At 38.1% G+C, this 18,880-nt stretch overlaps 1 long non-coding RNA gene across 1 annotated transcript; it reads left to right on the forward strand.

Moving 5' to 3' along the window:
- On the forward strand, positions 313 to 1,414 carry LOC110265719. Its single transcript, XR_002351951.1, has 2 exons — positions 313 to 769; positions 1,079 to 1,414. It is a non-coding gene; the product is annotated as an uncharacterized LOC110265719 (long non-coding RNA).

The following is an 18,880-nucleotide window of genomic DNA, read 5'->3' on the forward strand; positions in this document are numbered from 1 at the left end:
TAACTTTCAAGGTTAAATTAATCTAAACATTTTAATGTTCTTGAAGTTATGATTTAATTTGTATGCTTTAATTTTGTCAAAAGTGTATATTTGTAGGAGTAACTTTTAAGATTAAATTTGTCTAAATGTTTTAAATATGGTTAAAGCTAAGTGAGGAAATGTATATATTTTTGTCCAAAAAAAACTTATATTTACAAAATGAAAGAGTACTAAAAGGGTGATGAGATGAATCTGATATACATTACTATTCTAGAATCTTTTTTAATACTTATAAAAATGTTTACAGCTCAATAATCTTCAAACTTTTTGCGATGTGCGTGGCAACCATCTTTGTAATATATTTTTTAACATAAACATCGTTCAGACCCGTACAAAGCATATATTATATATGTCCATATACTCATCAATCATATCATCATTACAATGCAATAAGAAGCAAATATAGTACCAAGTAAAAGACATCCTTTTATTATATAAGTCAACAAAATATTGTGACCATGAAATCCTTGTCTAGCTTAATGATTGTTGTTATGGTTGCCATGACATTGATGCTTTCAGTTGGAGTTAATATGTCCCAAGCTACTAGGATTCTTCATCATCACCCAAATCCTGCTCCTTTTTCTTCTTTTTCTTCATCTTCAGTTCCACAAGTGTTATCTTCATCAAATAGAGTTTCAAAGAAAGAAGAAGAGGCTAAATCATCAAAGTCAGTAGTAGCAGCTAGCCTTAGAAGGATTCCACCAAGCAGACCAAATCCTACTCAGAACAAGTAATTTTGTTATTTCATTCCCTTTTCTTCGGTTAATTAGGTTCAGTTTGATTTTTTTTTTTCAGTGTTTTTATTTTAAGGATTTTGAAAATTAAAGAAAAACAAGTCAAGGATATATTTGGTTTTGGTTTCTGTTTTTGCCGTTTTTATTTTTTATTTTTATTTTTACTATTTTATTTTTAAAATTTTATCAAAAACCATAAAAACAAGAACACACAAACACCCCTCGACCCTCATCATTGTGTATTTCCATTTATACATACGTAGTTAGAACTTGAAATCAAATTAAAAGGTCTATATGTGTAGCAGGTTGAAGCCTAAGATTAGGGGCTAATCCGAGCTTGAAGAACTGATATGAAGATGAAACTATATATCTATATAATATAAAAGATGTAGCAGATGAACACTGCTGCACTTGTTTTGTTTGATTATTTTTAATTGTATTGTAGCTTCCAATTTTCTTTGTAGGTTTATTAGGTAGGAAGAGTGGTATAGAGTTTATTTTGGATTTTACTTTTAATTCTTTTGTTTTTTTGCCCCTTGTATTTTTTTTGGCTTTAGAATGTAGGGAGATAAGGAGACTTTTATGTAATTACACATTTAACCTCAGTTAAGTAAAATGTCTTTTCACTTTTACTCTTCAAGACTCCAACGTAACATACTCTTAGAATGAGAACTGCTTTTATGATTATTATTTCCATTGAAAAATTGCATGAACTCGTCATCGTTGTATATTTACGTAGCTTCGTCGTTCTCTCTCTCTCTCTCTTTTTTTCTAATAGAAATTTTTGGGAATTAATATTATATAGTTAACATTGTAGTTAATATTTAACATAAATTATAAAAATATCTAAAATTTAATTAGAAGAAACATCTGAAATTCTAACTCAATAAAAGCTTATTTTTAATGAGTTTCATACTCAATTTGTTTAGTATATTAACTTTTTAGATTTTTTTTTTAAACAATACTTTAATTTTGGCTAAAATTGTGGTAGTGATTGCTTCCATATCTTTTTTCTACTTGGTGCCATTAAAAGAATGACATGGGTAATATATTAATAGTTGGTCAAGTTTTATTTTAATTCCTAGTTTTTTTATTTTTTTTTTTTTTGTAATTTGGCTATAAATTTTGATTTTTTTTTAATTATTTCAAGTTATGATAAAAAAACAAATTCAATTAAATTAAAACTATCAATTCATAACATACATCAATGTAGTCCTATTATTAAATTTGATACTAATAGTTAATAGAATAAGTGACGTGAACGTTAATAACATTATTAATTAAGTCATATCTCTTTTTACGTGTTAGAAAAACATAACCAAAATCTTCTTGTAATATCTCTCCTCATTTATTTTTTGTATAAAATTTCAAATCCTACCGATCAATTATTAATGCTTCAAAATCAAAGGAAAAACGTTTATATTAGTGATCGTTGGTGGATCGATTTTACTTACATACTGAAATCGAATATTATTGGCTCTTCAATATGTGAATTGTTTGTGTTAAATTTAATGGTGAGACAATATTAAACCGCTCAAAACTTTTTTAGGATTGAAATAGGACGTTTAAAAATTTTTCGAACTAAAATAGGACATTTGAAATGTTAGGAACCAAATTAAAATTCAACCTAAACGTTGGGGACTAAAATAATACTTTACCCATTGAAATTGACATACAAATCCATAAATCTTTTATTGCTCTCAAGAAAATATAGCATTGCTATAAGAAAAACGTTGAATACCGTTAGATTTAATTTACCGACGGAATAACAAAAATACTCCACCAGTAAATATATTATTGTCGGATTTACTGTCAGAAATAATCCAACCGTATAACCCTCGTCGTAACCAATTACGAAATCTGACGGTAATTACCGGTAAATTCTTTGTCCAAAACCTATTTGATTATCAGCGAAAAATTTTCGCCGTTAATTTTGGCGCCACACTATATTGTTCCGCGCCGACTTACCGTCAGATTTTTCCTTCGGTAAATCCAACGGTAAATTCAATTTTTATTAAAATATTTTTTAACATAATTAGTAGTCAAATTCAAATTTTTATTTTTTAATTTTTTTAATACAATTAGTACTCAAATTCTAAATGATAGAAACCAAATAATAATTTTATTAAATATCAAGTGCAGGAATAGAATAAAAAGACAAATAAATAAAATACAATCAAATAGTTTAGAACAAAATTCTAATCACTATGAATCTTGATAGCCGTTGTCGTCGTCATCCCTCTAGTCCTGCTGAGGCGGTGGGCTAGGCGGTGATGTTGGTGCTCCTCCAACAGTGCAATTGCTCATGGTACACTGCCATATGTTGATGCATCCATTGAATCCGCTTTAACTCCTGCCTAAGCTCTAGCCTGAGAGATATGTGTCTAACACATGTGCAAAGATCTCGTTATACCTCGCCTCAGACTGCTGCAGCTACTGAACTTGTTAGTGAAGGCTCTGGGTGAGATTCAGCCCCTGCTCCCTCAAATCAATATTATCATCGATTGGCTTCGAAAGGGCTAGTGGCAGAGGCAGATGAAGCCCTCAATGTGGAGGTGCGAAGGTTATTCGCAAAGAACGATCCCAACCCATAAACGCGATTATTGTACGGCTTAGCTGCGGTCTCGCACCAAATCGTATCAGAGTCAACGACTGAATCAGTAGAATTATTGCCGTCCTCTCCAGTATGCTAAGATTGCTGGGTTGCGGTCTCCACTCTCTACGTGTAGGACTCCTGTGTAATACATGTTATGATTAGGATGACAGTTAATTGAAAACTTTATATCACATGATGTTTACTCATATAATAATTTGTAGACCGCTGATCAGCGAATCTCTCATTCTCCTTCAAGGTGTGAATATACTTGAAGGTCTCCGCAATCATCGCATCACGATCCAACGACTTAGACTATACATATTGAAACAATATGTTAAATCAAGTAATAATGACATTAAATGTCAAAGACAAAACGAACTTAATAACAAAATAAAACAAGTTGTATACCAGCATGGCCTTTGTCTGCATGAAAGTCACTGAACCCATTGGTATACTTCAACGACCTGGCCGATGCCCTGTTAGTTCTATTTGCGAGATGGCGATGCCTAAATCACTCATCAGTCACCCAATGGATATACAATGCCTTCTTAATGTCCTGGTGGAGCCAAATAGTAAGGTGGTCATGCCTCTCATGCTGAAGCTGCCTAGCCATCCAATGTCAAAGATCTTCCTAATCATGACATCGTGAGTCTTCTCCCATATAAATTTCTCATGCACAAAGAAACATTTATCACTATTTAATTAAAGTTAAATACATAATTAAACAAAATAGAAGATATAAACTAGCTAAGGTTTGAATATGTTGAGTTTTTATCACCCACTTCTGAAACCATCACTCTTTGATCTCAGCAAGAATCTTCTTGTAGCTCGGCCATGGGTGGTTATACATCAACTTAATGACATTGATACACTCTTGTGTACATGCATTGTTATTTGGCGCTGTTCTTGCCTGATTAATTCGAGGTATAGCTCGTCCTCCGGTGAAGATCGGCAGACTTCTCGGTTGGAACGCAATATACGTCGGCAGTGGATGAATAGTGGAGGTGGGTACCTGCAAAGACACTTCGACGCTCAAGTTAGTGTAAAGTAGATAATAGATTTTGTCTTAGGAGAAGTGACGTACCTTCTGTAACTTTCTCATCCGCTTTATATTTTAGTGGAAAAGGTCGGCCGTTTCCCTTGGGCTGTAACGCCCAGGGAGAGGATTAATTGTGTATCTGACGTTATTGATTTAAGGTTGTTTATGGCTATTATGAAATCATCAGTTATGATTAGGAATTAGGCGTTACCGAGCTATAACTTGTAACCGATGTTTACTGGTCATATCACAACCCCCAAGCTTGACCTGACTTTAAAGAGATAAGTTGAACTTTATAATAGACGAATTATAGCTCGGTACACTGTGCCCCCAGGTCAGCATATCTCATTTAAAGTTACTTGGAGGTAACTGAAAAGACTTGAGATTGTAATTATAACGCTTCCTCGTGTTCGAGACATGTACAACTTTATTTATTATTTTTCCTAGATGGGTATGAGTTCCAAGACTTGTTTATAATCGTTCAAAGTGGGCTTCATTTAATGGTATTGATTTTCATCATAGATTCAAAGAGTTAAGTAAATGAATGGTTGGGGGTTTAGTTCCTTGTTTCCTGCAATAAACTTGAAGTGCCTATCCAGAAGCTTCTAAACACAATGAGTACCAAAGGTTAGTGACATTCTTTCCCCCTATTCTATTTTTTTTCGCTACCATTTTTCTGGGTGTATCAAAAATAATGAGTGAGAAGAAAGGAAAATTGTTGCCCAAGATTGAAGACGACGAGTCTTACGATTGGGTTGATGATGATGTCAAAATAAGGGCTTCTCTGTTTTCTGACAAGGATAGTGTAAATGAAGTTAAGTTAGCTAGGATAGTGAAACCTGGATTTCGCTTGAAATTACTGCCATGCAACCGCTCTAATTGTGTTTTTCATAGGAAAAGGGACTTCAAAAGCTTTTATATGTATAGTTGTGTATTGGAAGAACTACGCGTTCGACTCCCCTTTAGCCAATTTGAATGTGGTATTCTGAAACAAATGAACTACGCTCTGTCACAAGTCCATCCTAACGGATGGGCATTTATAAAGTGTTTCTAGATTTTGATGCAATTTCTAGAAATTGAACCAGAGCTGGAGCTTTTCTTTTCACTGTTCTAAGCCAAAGGGGTGTGGAAGGGATTATGGGTCAACTAAACAGCACACCTGGTGTTTCTATTTTCAAACTATATAAGTCTTCCTTCAAGGATTTCAAGAAAATGTTCTTGAAGGTGAAGTCAGTGGATGAGGACTTTCCGTTTTACCTAGATGAACATTTGGGGGAAAAATTTCCCTTGTATTGGTGTTGTCAACCGCAATATATACTAGGTCCTGAACTGATAACTAGTCGAAATGAGTGTATAATATCTTTTCTGATTGAAATGGTAGATAAGGGAAGTTTGATATCTGTATCCAAGTTGCTTCCCTGGGAAGAGAATAAGTCATCTGTGATGGATTATTTTGGTGAGAGCATCAAGAGATACATATATTTTTTGTTTTTATTTGTCCCTAATTGAATATTTGCTTTCCTGATATTATAATGTTTTTGGTGTTACAGCTGGAAAATTTCCTGGAGTATCGGCCTCTACCTTAAGAGCCCGGTTTAAATCAAAGAACTTTGAAGGTTCATCTTCAAACCCAGAAAAGATGGACGTCGGGGGAGAGGTTAATCATCCCCCACCCAAAAAGAAGGGGATTGTTTTTAAGAAAAGAAAATTGGACATGATTGCTACTGACGGGGAACAGGGGAAAGATGGAGTGGTTCAGCTCGAAGATTTATCGAGCTTTACAGTAAAGCAGGACAAGCTTAATGTTTTTGACAATGATGGAGATGGATCATCGGTTTGGGATCGAGGGTTTCCTTTTAACGTTGTTGCAGACGAGGTTGTTCAAAGTTTTTCAAACATAGCTCGGGTGGAAGAAGCTGGGGATGTGGGGGTTGATTAGTTTCTTCAGGTCAGATTTACGCTAATTATATGTGTTTTTTTTTAATATAAAAGACTATAGTGATTCTAATGCTAAACCTATGATTATAGGTGCTGGGATTTCGTTTGGCCTGTATTGGCCGCAGTCAAGAGAAAAAACACAAGAAAATGGCAATTGATACTGAAGAGGGTGCTGTTTTAAAGGAACAACTGAGTTCAAAGGAGCTAGCCCTAACTGAATTGAAGAAAAAGTTTTCTGAGTTGAAAAAGGAGTTGAAAGTTGAGAAAGAAAGTTGTGAGAAGGTTGCCGAGTTACTAAAAAAGAAAGATGCTGACCTTGAAGACACAAATAAGCGAGTTATCGAGCTAACCGTACAAATGAAGGAGTTCGAAACCAGTAAGGAGGGGGATATTCTTAATGCCTTTGCTGAAGGTTTTGAACGAGCTGTGACTCAGGCGAAGTTTCTTGTGCCTGGCGGGAACTTTTCGTCAATGGACCCGAGTAAGGTGATTCGGGATGGTCAGCTTGTAGATGATGAAGAGGTGTTCGAAGAGGGGGGTGATAATTTAGTTGAGTAATTGCTTTGGATCTTGAATGTATACCGTTTGGTTGTTTTTGCTTTTAGATTGGCTTTGGTTTGGGAACCATGAATCATGACTGTTTCATTTTGTTTAGTCAATCTATGTAATTAGGTTTTGGTTGTTCCTAATTACTTTGTCAGATGCCCGTGAAAGGGATTTGTTAACTGTGTTTTGTCTGAGCATTGCTTAGCATATTGTCTGTTGTTCTGTTAAGAGGGGTAACTTGTGACACGATGACAAATTTCATTTTGATATTGGTTGACAAATTGAGATTAAGTTGACTTATAAGAAGAATATGGTGTTTGACGAGAGGATTTTTACCAGTAAAGAGATTCATAGAAACAGTTGCGTTGTAGATATAGTCTTTAAACCGACAAAAATCCCTTCATACAAACGTTTTGGATGTCACAAGTAACAAACCCCTTTAGAAATTGTTAACCGAGTATTCAAACCTCGGGTCGTCTTCTCAAGGAACTGCGAGGAAGTATGTTCTTATTATTGGCTATAAAGGTTGTAATCGGGGTTTAGAAGATGAGAAGCAAGTAATTTAAATGACAAGTAATGTAAATGGCAATTAAAATAAAGAAACGTAAAACCTGGATTGAGAGTTACTCTTAAAACAAGAAGAAATCCTAAATCCTAAAAGAGAGAGAGAGAGAAGATCTCCCTCTCAACTAAATCTAAATCATTGAAAAGTAAAATATGCGAGCTCTCCTTTGAATGGATGCATTCCCACACTTTATAACCTCTGGTCTATGCTGTCTGTACTTGGATCTGGGCCAAAAAGGGCTTCAGAATTCGCTGGGGGCGTATTCTGTAATTTCTGGTGCGTGGCTTCTGTCACGCGTCCGCGTGGGTCACGCGGTCGCGTCAGTCATGCGACCGCGTCATGTGCGTTCTGCTTAAGGCGCGCGGTCGCGTCAGTCATGTGGCCGCGTCGCTGCTAATTCGTGCTTGGCATGCGATCGCGTCATCCATGCGATCGCGTGGATATCAGTTTCCTTAAAGCTCCGTTTTGCTTTCTCCTTTTATTTTAGTATGTTTTCTTTTCCATCCTTTAAGTCATTCTGCCTTAGAAAATCTGAAACTACTCAACACACTGATCACGGCATCGAATGAAAATAAAGGTAATTAAAATAATTAATTTTTAAAGCTTAGGAAACATGTTTTTCACAATATGACATAATAAGGAGGGGAAAGTAAAACCATGCAATTAATGTGAATAAGCAGGTGAAGGATTGTATAAATCACTCAAATTAAGCACAAAAGAACTCATGAAATATGGGTTTATCAGTGTTAGCAAAATTTTTATAAATAAAGGTAAAATTTATTCAAAGCAGTACCTTTACAATTTAGTCTAGATAGGCTAGCCTCATTAAAACCTCCTTGAGCAAAACCCTTTTGGGAAAAATCTCAAGTCAGGAAAAGCGTACTAGCATTCTGCTTCTTCTTAACTGTAGTATTTCTTTAAAGAATTGACATTCCATGTATTTGGGATGCTGGTGCCATCCAAGTGTTCTAATTTATAAGCTCCTCTTCCAAGGACTTCTAACACGCAGTAGGGGTCATCCCAGGTTGCTGCAAGCTTTCCGTGGAACGAAGGTCGGCGAGCTTTTTCAGTTTTTCTCAACACCAGATCTCCAATGTTAAATGATCTTGGTTGGACCCTTTTATCATGTCGTCGACCAATTTGCTGTTGTAGGGCTTGGTGGCGAATGGTTGCTGTATTCCTAACCTCTTCTATTAAATCAAGCTCTGCTCGGCGAGCCCGATCATGGTGTTCTGCTTGCGCTCGCAAGGAGTGTTGTGCAATCTCCAACGGAATCATTGCCTCGGACCCATATGCCAAGCGGAATGGGGTTTCTTTGGTGGATGTATGTATTGTAGTATTGTATGACCACAATACTTCCGGAACAAGCTCGGCCCAGAGTCCCTTGGCATTGTCGAGCTTTTTCCTCAAAGCATGCAGGAGGACCTTATTAGTAGCTTCGGCTAACCCATTAGATTGTGGGTGTTCCACAGATGAAAAGTGTTAATTTATCTTTAGATTCTGCAAAAAATCTTTGAAATTATGGTCGGTAAACTGCCGACCATTGTCAGTGACAATATGGCGAGGAATACCAAATCGGCATATGATATTTTTCCAAACAAAGGATATCATTTGGGAGGATGTGATTCTTGCTAAAGGTTGTGCTTCAATCCACTTGGAGAAATAGTCGATAGCAACTACCAAATATTTTACCTGTCTTGGTGCAGTGGGGAATGGGCCGAGGATATCGATTTCCCACTGGTTGAATGGCCAACTTACCACTGACTGGTGAAGGTGTTCGGCCGGTATGTTGATAATCGGGGCATGCTTTTGACATTGGTCGCAAGTTCTGACCTTTTGTCTACTGTCCTCCCACAACGTCGGCCAGTAAAAACCAGCGCGAAGTATTTTCTGTGCTAGGCTTCTTGCCCCGGAGTGTATCCCACAAATTCCTTCATGAGCTTCGGCTAACACAAGATCGGCTTCAGACCTGTCCAAACATTTCAAAAGTGGTCGGAATATCCCCGCCTATATAGGTCGTTATTCATTAGTGTAAAGAAAGAGGCCTGTCATCGAAATTTTTTCTTATCCGAGATCCCTTCTGGGATGGAACCGTCTCAAAGATATCGCATATAAGGCAGCTGCCAGCTTTTCTCACTTGAAGTGCTTAAAATGTTAATGATATGGATGCTCGGATTTTCTAAAGTAGATTGCAGTAGTGTTGATGTGTGTGATTGTGTAGTGGCTAACTTTGATAGAATGTTTGCCCTGTTATTTTGGTCTCTGAGGATGTGGCAAATTTCAATTTTTGAAAAACTGTTTATCAAATGTTGAACAATGTCTAAATACTTTAACAAAATTTGATCTTTAGTCTGAAAAGTTTGATTTATTTGTTGAACTACTAACAATGAATCACAATAGACCTTCAAGCTGGTAATGTGTAAATCGATGGCTAACCTGAGCCCAGCAACAAGGGCTTCGTACTCAGCCTGGTTATTACTGGCCTTGAAAGAGAACCGCAGAGAATGCTCAAGGATTATACCTTCCGGACTTTCCAATAATATCCCCGCCCCAGATCCATGGGGTTTGAAGCTCCATCAACAAACGAGGTCCAGTCCGAGCTTTCTTCTTCCAGACATGGCTCGGTGAATTCAGCAACAAAATCGGCCAAGTACTGGGACTTGACGGATCCCCTTGGTTGGTATTGAATATCAAATTTTGAAAGCTCAATGGCCCATTTGATAAGTCTACTTGCCAATTCAGGTTTGGAGAGGATCTGCCGAAGAGGTTGTCCGGTTCTGACAATGATTGTATGTCCCTGGAAGTATGGTCGAAGTCGTCTCGATGAGAAGACCAGGGCCAGTGCAAGCTTTTCCAACCTTGGGTAGCGAAGCTTGGCGCTTTGTAATGACTTGCTTACAAAATAGACCGGCTGTTGACCTTTGTCAGTTTCTGTTATAAGGACAGAACTAATTGCCATATCAGTAATAGACAAGTATATATATAACGGTTCATTGAATTTTGGTTTTTGTAAAACAGGTGGTTTTGAAAGGAATTGTTTTAAACTCAAAAATGTAGCTTCACAGCTTTCAGTCCATTCAAAATGTTTTGTATTCTTTTTTAAACACTGGAAAAAGCTAAAAGACTTAAGCGCTAAACAGGGTAAAAATCTTGATAAAGCGGCAAGCCGCTCAGTTAATCATTGAACCTCCTTTATTGTTGTTGGGCTTTTCATATCAAGTATTGCTTGACATTTTTGTGGATTTGCCTCGATGCCTCGGCATGCGAGGATGAATCTGAGGAATTTTCCTCCGCGGACACCGAAAGTTCACTTTTCAGGATTTAATCTCATGTTATATCGTCGTATCTGTCCAAAAATCTCGGCTAGGTCGCGGATATGGGAGTTGCTGACCACAGTTTTCGCAACCATGTCGTCAACATAAACTTCGATATTCCGACCTATCTGGTTCTCAAAGACCTTGTTCATTAGCCTTTCGTACGTTGCACCTGCATTCTTTAATCCAAAAGGCATAACATTATAGCCGTAATTACCATACTCAGTTATGAAGGCCATTTTTTCTTGGTCTGATGGATGCATGAGAATCTGGTTATAACCAGAGTATGCATCCATGAAACTCAAGGAACCATAACCACAAGAGTTATCAACTAAAGTGTCAATGCAAGGTAAAGGATAAGCATCTTTAGGACATGCCTTATTTAAGTCGGTAAAATCAACGCACATGCGCCACTTACCGTTACTCTTTTTTACCATAACAACATTGGCGAGCCATGTTGTGAACCTGATCTCTCAGATGAAATTAGCATCAATGAGCTTTTTAACCTCCGCCAAGGATGCAAGCCGCTTCTCCGCACTGAGATTTCTCTTCTTTTGTGAGATTGGCCGAGCTGCTGAATTAATTGCCAACTTGTGCGTAATAACAGATGGATCTATTCCGGGCATGTCGCCGGAGGTCCATGCAAACAAGTCGGCGTTCTCTCGTAAAAATCTTACAAGTTGGTCTCTTTCTTCGGTACTGATCGATGTTCCCACAAAAGTGAATTTCATGGGATCCTTGGTTAGGGCGACCTTTGTTAATTCCTCATTTGGCATAGGCCGATCTTCAAAGTCGGCTCTAGGATCTAGCTCGGTCAACCTTGATTGCTCGGATTGTATGGAGTTAACCTGCGCTGTGTTGTTCTTTTTGATGGGCTTCAAGCTTGTGTTATAACATTGCCGAGCTTCATGGAGGTCGCCGTGGATGGTTACTACTAAATTGTCCTGCACAGGGAACTTAACACAAAGGTGAACCGTGGATACGATTGCAGCTAATCTATTTAAAAATGGTCTGCCTAATATAAGATTATAAGGGCTAAAGCAGTCGACGACAAGATATTGAATATCTTGTGTCTTAAATAATGGTTGCTCACCGAGTGTGGTTTGTAACCACACAGAACCCAAGACAGGGACTCGCTCCCTAGAAAATCCTACCAAGTCTCCATGGTATGGTTGCAGAATGTTGCTGGTTAGCTTTATTTTTTCAAACGTGGTAAAAAATAACATGTCAGCACTGCTTCTGGGATCGAGTAGTACTTTGTGGACTATCAAGTCCCCCAACTGAACAGAAATTACAACTGGGTCGTCATAGTTGGTATCAGTATGATTAAAGTCGGTTGAACAGAAAGTCATCTCTGGGAAGTCCTGAACCGGCCGAGGATCTTTAGGGGCATCTGTGACTGTCAACATGGCCCTGTAAGTACGTTTTCGGGCCGAGCTTGTGTGTCCGCCTCCAGCATATCCTCCCGAAATACAGTTGATAACCCCTCTGGGTTGGGCTGGTGTTTTATCTTTTTCCTTTGATGAGGGCTCTGCTGTCGAGGGGTCAGAGGCAGGGGTTACCTTCTTCTGCATGTGTCCTGTAATAAATTTATCAAGGTGGCCTTGTCTTGCAAGGCGTTCAAGGAGATCTTTGGCGATCACACATTCATCGGTTGTGTGTCCGTGTTTCTGATGAAAGGTGCAATATTTAGATTGATCAATGCTTTTGGATTCCGGGTAATTGCCAGCTTTACGGGGAGGCTTAATTAATTTGGAATTGAGTATCTCTTTGATAATGTCATATCGCTTTGTGTTGAACTTGGTGTATGATTCATAATGGGAAACTGGTTTAAAGGCTTTCTTACTATCCCGGGGTTTATCATCATCTTTGCTGGTGGCCGACCTTTCTGCTTTTCGGGCTTGTCGAAGTTCTTCAACGTCTATCTGTCCCTTGGCTTTCTCGCAAAACTCTGCCAAGGTTTTGGGTTTAGCCATAGCAATTGTCTCTTGAAATTTGCCCGGACGAAGGCCGCTTTTAATGGCATGGAGATGGACTTCAGGATGAAGATCAGGGATTCTCATGGCGACCTTTGTAAAACGGGTAATATAATCCTTCAGGCTCTCTTGTGGACCTTGCTTGATGGTTGTCAAGTAGTCAGAATCGTGCATGTATATTGCCGATGCTGCAAAGTGATCTTCAAACTGTTTGGCTAATTCCTGGAAGCGCGATATTGAATCTATAGGCAAAGAGCAAAACCAGTCAAGTGCAGGACCATCTAAAAAGGATGGAAAATAACGGCATAAAATAGGGTCGGATGCACCGTTAATGATTATAATAGATCGGAATTTTTTAATATATTGCTTTGGGTCTCCTAGCCCATCATATGTGGTTAAAGTCATCGGCAGGGTGAATTGTCTGGGAAGTTGAAAATTCATTATGTCGGCCGTGAATGGGTCGGCAGAGTTGTCGCGCTCCTCTTCCTCAGCGTCTGGTTGGGCTCCTTCAGTTCGATGGGCCCCCTCTTCCTCATGCTGAGGTGTTTCAGAAACATGAGTCGGTGCTGATTGACGCTCATGATTTTCCTGTCGGTCATGGTGATAATTGTTGTTCTCTATTCGAGTGTTAACTAATTGCGTGATTTGATTCTGCATTCTTTGATTTTCCCCCGCCATTCGTTGATTCGCTTGCTGAAGCTCGGTCACCATCCGTAGGAGCTCGGATGAGGTACGGGGAGGAACATCAGCCATGAGTGTATTTTAAGGGGTGTTTTGGGACCTTTTGCGAATGATATTTCAAGCTTTTTTGGCCCCACGGTGGGCGCCAAATGTTCTTGCCTTATTAATCCGAGGTATAGCTCGTCCTCCAGTGAAGATCGATAAACTTCTCGGTTAGAAGTCGGCAGTGGATGAACAGTGGAGGTGGGTACCTGCAAAGGCACTCCGATGCTCAAGTTAGTGTAAAGTAGATAATAGATCTTGTCTTAGGAGAAGTGACGTACCTTCTGTAACTTTCTCGTCCGCTTTATATTTTAGTGGAAAAGGTCGGCCGTTTCCCTTGGGCTGTAATGCCCAGGGAGAGGATTACTTGTGTATCCGACGTTATTGATTTAAGGTTGTTTATGGCTATTATGAAATCGTCGGTTATGATTAGGAATTAGGCGTTACCGAGCTATAACTTGTAACCGATGTTTACTGGTTATATCAGGCGCAAATCTATCCATGAAAAACTTAAGATTAGAAAATATATATGTTGAATAAGAATATCAAAATAGATTACATTTAAAAGACATTAAAATAGTACTCACGCCATCAAACCATGAGGCAAATCGTTATCCGTACGATGGGCGGTGGTGAAGTGGCATCTGGCTAGGTCCATGAGAGGATTCCGACACTGCAGCGTCTATTGTTGGAGGTAACTCGTCATAAAGAAGTAGGTTGCTGAGTGGATGGAGGTGGTGGAGGAGTCCACTCTGGTGAAGCAGCTGGACGACTTCCTGGTGGCAGGGGTAGTGCAACAGAAGGAGCCACGTACTTAGGGTTAGGGATAGACGAACAATTGAGAAGCCTTAGGGGTACCAGTGGACACACTCCCTCTACCCCCACCACGAGGACAATTCGTAACACCTCTACTGCTATTGTCATGTCTGCAAAGAGTATACCAATTAACACCAGTCACAGAAATAATATAATAGCAAAAATATGTGCATAAAACCATAAACACAAAAGAATCTGCATGCATAAAGCTTTTTAGAATTAGCCCCAAATAATACAGCAACTGAGCAGGACTGTAGGAACATAACAAGAAAAAAATTCAAAGACACTTCAAAAATCAGTGACTCCAACCCAAATCACAACGTACAACTCATATCCTACTATAAAAACACCTCAAGATAAAGTACTAATGCTTGCAGACATGAAGAGTTTTCTAAATCTAAATCGCCTCTAGCAAAGTTAATTGAAATTAGTTCAGATTCAAAAAGTCGAGTAGGAAGAGCTTTTTAAATCTAAACAAAGTTAGTTGAAATTAGTTCAAAATTACTTAAAGATACAAGAAGTCAAGTAAGAAGAACTACATTGTGAAGCATATCAAAATCAAATTCAAATTTGATTTTGATTAGACTTCTTATTTTTAGTAGTTTAAATCAAATTTGAACTAGTCTATGAACTTTAAATCTGATTTAAATTTTGCATCATTTTATGACTATTATTCATTCAATTCCAAAAATACTTTTATTTTTAATTTCATCTTCAATTATATTTAGATTTCTTAAATATTTCGACAGAGTTTCATTTATAATTAAAAGCCTCCTCCAAATTTAATTTAAATTTTTTTTACAAACCAAACAAGTGTTTTAAAGAAAATTCGGTAGAATTTCCCCTTAAGTTAGAGACCTCAACTAAAAAAATTTATCAAATTTTCATATAGAAAACAATTGCAAGCATTAATTAAAATAAGCACGCATTCAAGAAAACATCAATTCCTAGCCATTCTAGTACGCAATTCCTTATTACTTTGTAATTTTTCAGCAAACAAGGTTTCAAGAAGGCGCCGTTAGACAACTTTCTCCCACTTCCGTCCTAAGACTCTATCCTAAAAAAAGTAAGTATATCTTAAAACTTAAACAATTTATTATATTCAGAGATAAAAAACCAACCTGAACACTGAATGAACAACCCACAAAATATAACTATAGAAACTATGAAAGAAGTGAACTCCGAAGGATCTCAAAGAAAATAACATTCCTAATAAAAAAAGACGACTTATTAAATTCACTTGGTAAAACTAATTCAAAAAGTCATTTAACTTAAGTAATTTAACGAACCTAATTGATAGAAATATATTAATTTAAACTATAAAATCTAATTCACCTAAAATAATCTAATTGCTAAACAAATTTAATCATAACAACTTAAATTGATTGACTTAACCTTAATAAATCTAAATAAAAACACAAATTTCTAAAAAATTATTGCTTTTAAATTTTAAACTTCAATTTAAAGCAGATTACATTTTAAAACAAAAAATCAAGTACAAAATTAATAAAATACATATAAATTCAAGAAATTAAAAAAAACTAAAACTAAAAATTAACGAATTGAAGAATGGGATAGATTCACACTAACCGGGAGGAGAAACCTGAGGCAACGACGGCAGTGGCTAGAACCTGGCAACGACAACGACCCACGAGGCAACAACAATGGCGATGGAACCTGAGACAGCGACGGCAACGTCTGGAACCCGGCATAGCGACAACGACTCACGAGGCAGCAACGATAGCGACGTCTAGATCTCTCGTGAGAAAGGGAGAGACTTGGAGAACCAAGGTGAGAGAGAAAAAGAGAGGAGAGGGCAAAGTTGTAGAAGTGAAGGGAAAAGATTTCTGAATTCGAATTTCATTCAATTTTACCGTTGGATTTATCAGTGGATAAATCCGATGGCAACGTGCTGGTAGTTGTCCAAAATGACGTGTTTCATTAATTCACATTGTCATAGAAAAATTCTGACAGTAAATCTCTCAGTAAAATTGGCGATTATAAAATAAATTTTCACGCTCTTTATTATCATCGAAATTAGGAACGGATTATTGTATCCGATTGTAATAGCCCAGACCACCCGCTAGCACGATATTGTCCGCTTTGGCACACAAAGCCTCACGGTTTTGTCTTTGACGATAGGGATGATAGCCGATGCCCCCACATTCACTCGTCAAAACGCGTCATACTAGGGAGAGGTATCCACACCCTTATAAGGCATGCTTCGTTCCCCTCCCCAACCGATGTGGGACCTTACAATCCACCCCCTAAGGGAGCCCAGCGTCTTCGCTGGCACATCGATCTGGGCTCCAGCTCTGATACCATCTGCAACAGCCCAGACCACCCGCTAGCACGATATTATCCGCTTTGGCACACAAGGCCTCATGATTTTACCTTTGACGATAGGGATGATAGCCAAAGCCTCCACACTCACTCGTCAAAATGCGTCATACTAAGGAGAGGTATCCACACCCTTATAAGGCATGCTTCGTTCTCCTCCCCAACCGATGTGGAACCTTACAATCAGCTGAGCTCCCTTAGGGGGGGTGGATGGTAAGGTCCCACATCGGTTGGAGAGGGGAATGAAGCATGCCTTATAAGGGTGTGGATACCTCTCCCTAGCATGACACATTTTGACGAGCGAGTGTGGGAGGCTTTGGCTATCATCCCTATCGTCAAAGGCAAAACCGTGAGGCCTTGTGTGCCAAAGCAGATAATATCATGCTAGCGGGTGGTCTGGGCTGTTACAGCATGCAAGACCCAGAACTCGATCCTATGACACAAAAACCTCAGATCCTTAATAACTTAAAACAGAAATACGGATTTCAAAGGTTCCGAAATGAAATGCTTACCGAGACAACGGGGGTTCCATTGGCGGTTACCAACAACGGCGGCTATGGCGGCGGTGATGGCAGCGGATAGCCCAACGATGATGGAAGTCACAATGATGCGAATTAGAAGCACAAAAGGCAGCGATGGTTCTTCCCAGTTCGTCAAGGTTCAGGCCCGCGTCTCCCCTCTCTTATCTGGGCTCGACGGCGACACGGGCTTTAGGGAATGGCGACGCCGACCTCTCCTTGCCCAGTCCTCTACCTGGATTTTGGTCTTCCTCCATGATGGCATGCACTAGAACGCGACGGCATGCAGCAGAATAGGCTCGGCGGCAGCAGGCAGCGATACCATGGTGGTTGGGCAGCGATGTGATGACGGTTGGGCGGCGAGTTCGGTGGTGAATCGGCAGCGGGGCACAACTCCCTCTCTCCCTTCTCAGTTCTCCTTCACTCTCTCCCTCGAGCCCTTTCTCTTTCCTCTGCTATCTTTCTCTTTTTTTTTATTCGTTCTTATGTTTGTGTGTGTGACAGTGAGGAGGAGAAAGTATGGGGATGACGGATGTGGAGGCATGGCGGTGGGGATAAGGAGGTTAGGGTTAGGGTTTTGTTTGTAATTTGGAATTTCGGTAAAGTAATAATTTTAATAGAAATTGAAGGGTAGAATAATAATTTTAAAAAGACAATTTAAATAAAAAATAATTATATCTGAGATAATCAAATTGATTTTTCTTTATTTATAAATTAAAGCTAAAACTCTAAATATTCGAAATCAAGCACATAAAATTCTCATAATTTCTAACTCACTAAAGCTTTAAATCAGTAATAAGGAAATACTCAGTTCATACGAAAATCTCTAAAAATAATATCTTGAATAAATAAAATAAATCATAAATAATTTATAAATTAGTTTTCGAAAATCTGGGGTCTTACATAGACGTTATGAGGAAGAGCTATTCCGAAAAAACTTTAGCGACAAAGATTTTGAAAAGTCTCACTAAGAAATAGAAAGTGAAAGGCATAGCCATTTTGAGAGAAATAATTTGATAAAAATCACCTATGATGAACTAAAAGGCAAGTTGCTGGCCTATGAAGCTAACCATATGTCTCAAAACAGAAATGATAAAAAAAGTGTAGTATTGAAGTCAAGAATGGTAGGAAAAAAAGAGAAATTTAATGACAACATAGTAGATGATGAGATATTGTTCTTTACAAGAAAATTGAAGATATTAATGAGATACAAAGGCAAAGACAAAGGAGCTACATCATTGAAAGACTTTAAAAAAATCAATCCAAGTTTATTTGTCACAATTGTAGGGAGTCTAGACACTTTAAATCCAATTGTCCTCATAAGAAGAAAAATAACAAATCTAGGAAGGACAAAAAGAAGGTGACAATCTTGGAAAGATTTGGAGAATGATTCTAAAGATGAAGATGAAGAAGATTCAATTCATGAACCTCAAATTTGTTTGATGACTTATCAAAAGGATATGGATAAGGTAAATTTTTCTGATTTATCCACGGATGATTTGCACACCATTATTAATAATTCAACTATGAAATCTAAGAAATTGTTTGATAAATATGATAAGTGCAAGAAAGAAAATGATGCATTGAAAGTAACTGAAACTTGTGATAAAAACTCTTTGAAAGAAGAAGATGATGCCTTAAGAGTTGAATTAAACAAATCCAAACTCAAGCATTCGGTCTCCGTCTTAATTAATATAGTTGCTGTAAATAAGAGATTGCATGAGAAAATTAAGAGT

This window comes from Arachis ipaensis, chromosome B08, assembly GCF_000816755.2.
Source record: "Arachis ipaensis cultivar K30076 chromosome B08, Araip1.1, whole genome shotgun sequence".
In the NCBI taxonomy this organism is placed as follows: domain Eukaryota; kingdom Viridiplantae; phylum Streptophyta; class Magnoliopsida; order Fabales; family Fabaceae; genus Arachis; species Arachis ipaensis.